The sequence below is a fragment of the Elephas maximus genome, chromosome 8 (genome assembly GCF_024166365.1).
Source record: "Elephas maximus indicus isolate mEleMax1 chromosome 8, mEleMax1 primary haplotype, whole genome shotgun sequence".
In the NCBI taxonomy this organism is placed as follows: Eukaryota; Metazoa; Chordata; class Mammalia; order Proboscidea; family Elephantidae; genus Elephas; species Elephas maximus.
Window position 1 is genome coordinate 76,886,401 of NC_064826.1, and position 3,089 is coordinate 76,889,489.

Sequence of the window (3,089 nt, forward strand, 5' to 3'; positions counted from 1 at the left end):
ATGGTTGGTAACCCTACATTTACCTATTTCCCTTTGGATTGCAATATATATTTCATAATTAAATTTGTTCAAGACAGAACTCTTCACTTTTTCCTTCAAACTCTTCTTCTTTCATTATGCTCCATCTCCACAGACGTGTTTATGGATGGAATTGTGCCCCCTCCCCCAAATTTGTTGAAGCCCTAATCTGTGTAACTTTGAATGTGACCCTGTTTGGGGAAATAGTCTTTGTTTTTTTTTTTTTTTTTTTTTGCGATATTATCAGTTAAGTTAAAGAAGGACACACTGGAGTAGGGTGGGTCTTAATCATAACCTCTTCTGAATAGTTCCTTATAAAAGGGGAGAACAGGCATGGAAAGAGAGTCACACAAAGGGGAAAGACACCATGTGAGGATCCATCTACAAGCAAAGGAATGCCGAGAAATACCCCAGGCCAATAGATGAGTTGGAATCGACTTGACGGCAGTAGGTTTGGTTTTTTTGGTTTTTAACAGAAGCTGAAAAAGACAAGTGTGGAGAGCAGGCTAGCTGCAAGCAAATGATGAAGTAAACAACATGTGAAGAAAGGAGATAAAGAAGATGTAACCTAGAGGCGAAAAACAACTTTATCAACAGAAGAACCAGGACCAGCTAAGTCACAAGCAAGGCCTTACCGATATCAACCAAATGGGCTCGAAGAGCTCCAGCTAAGTCATAAACAAGTACTTATCAACACCAACCAAAAGGGTTCAAAAAGCCCCAATGTGCATAAAAGAAGAAACACTATGACACAACTTTGCTGGGAGCATACCGGAGCCACCCTCTTTCGGACAGTGGAGAGGCGGTGTGAGACCCCTCACCTGCCAGAGGACTCCCTGTGCGAGGTTGATCAACCGGGGTCCCAGAACCAGCTGAGTTTGGAAGTAAGGGCGATTGGCCTTCGAGCCACCCTGGTGTCCACTGAGTCTAAAGGGAAGTCCATCCCTCCACGACCCTAGCTTGATGAAAGTCTTGCTGAGGTAGAGGCCTGATATAGTGCTCCTGAGCCCAAAGAGACAACGTGGTCAAGAGTGACAGAGGTGTCTGGACTTTGGACTTTGGACCTTGGACTTTAGACTTTGGAGTTTGTTTGCCGTAAGCTTGCTTGCTCTCTTTCTCTCTCTTACCCTTTTGGTGACTGAGGTCTCTGGCGTCCAGGGTAGCCAAGAACCTGTGTGCTTAATAATTAATAAAGACATTGTGGAAAGACACAAATCGTTTGGAGTAGTCGATAGCGACCCCCCTCCTCACAACAGACAAGGAAGGCTTTTCCCTTCGAGCTGACAGAGATAAAACATATCCCTGCTGATGTCCTGAATTCAGACTTCTAGACTTCAGAACTGTGAGACAAGAAATTGTTATTTAAAGCTAGCCCATTAGTGGTATTTTTAATGGTAGCCCTAAGAAACTAAGGTAGATGCCATCACAATGTACCAGTTTCTATGACAAAAAGAAAGAAAGGAGGGAAAGGAAGGAGGGAAGGAAGGAAAGAAAGAAGGAAAGAGGTAGGGAAAGAAGGAAGGAGGTAGGGAAAGAAGGAAGGAAGGAGGAAGGAACGAAAGAGAAAGGAAGGAGAGGGGGAAAAGAGGGAGGGAGGGAACTAGAAATCATTTGTAGCACCTTATGACTCCTCTCTTTCCATTCCTGCCTATGGCTGCCAGGAGCCAGTTCATGCCAACATCATCTCCTACCCGGACTACAACATGTCCTCATAACTACTCCCCTTCTTTTAACACTTGTCCCTTTCCAGCTCATTCTGAACAATAAAACCTTGGATAACTTCTTGGACAGTTTCAAGATAGAGAGTTCCTTTTTAGAGCATATATAAGTTAAAGACTCATTTCCCCTAAAATATTTCAATGACTTCCCATTGCTCTAAGAATAGCAGTCAAACATTTCACCAGAGCCTACTATAGTGCTTTTCTAAGTATCTGTGGTGAAGAATAAATTTCTTTGTGTGTGTGTGTGTGTGTTTCCTAATCCAACATGGACTGATATGTGATTCTACTGAACATGAGTAGAATGGAGTTCATAACATAAGACTCACCACGCAAGTTTGAAAACACTTGAACTGATCTATACTCTGAGGTGACCTCAGCGATCAAGTTGTTAGAGTCTTAACAATGTGAAGCTGTTATAAAAATTTTCAAATACTTACTCTGTATTTATGGACTTATCTCATTTGTTGACCTGCAGTGGTCCACAGCCCACATTTTGATTAACCATGGCCAACAAGGCCCTGCCTGATCTGACCACCACCTTCCTCCTGTCTGACGTTAACAAAAACAACCCATTTATTAGCCCCAACACAGCAGGCACGCTGACTCCTGTCTATCATTCATATGAGTCATCAGGCATGTGAACCCCACTATTCACTTGGCTTAGAATGTTCTTTACCTAGTTTTTCCCAAGAAAGCTTATTATTATCCTTCAGGTCTCAGCGCAAATATCTTATTCAGGGAGGCTTTCCTGAACCATCCACTCTAAATTGCCTGTTTCTGATTGTTATCTGCCTTTTTATACTGCTTATTTCCTTTATAACAAATTCTAGGATATTAGTATATATATTTTAAATTTTCCTTTTTATTTATTTTTTTTAATTTCAAAATTAATTAGATTAGTATAATAAGTAAAGCCACCCTTTGTTTTCCTATTCTACCCTTCCTGAGAAAACCAGTACTAATAGACTGATGTGTACTCTGTCACAAATTTCTCATTGCTGGTGCAAATACACATACTCATACACACACATCACACTACACACACACACACACAAACACACCATGCATATCATACACAGTCACACACATCACACATAAAGTTTTTTTAATAGAATCATACACTAGATATTACTCTGCAAAACAATTTTGCACTTAACAATATATTTTAGACATTTCTAAAGTCTAGAGCCCCCTCCAAGTAAAATGAACTTGGATCCACAATCAACAGCCATGGAAGAAGCAGTCAAGAAATCAAAAGATGCATTGCATTGGGCAAATCTGCTGCAAAGGACCTCTTCAAAGTGTTGAAAAGCAAAGATGTCACCCTGAAGACTAAGGTGCACCTGACCC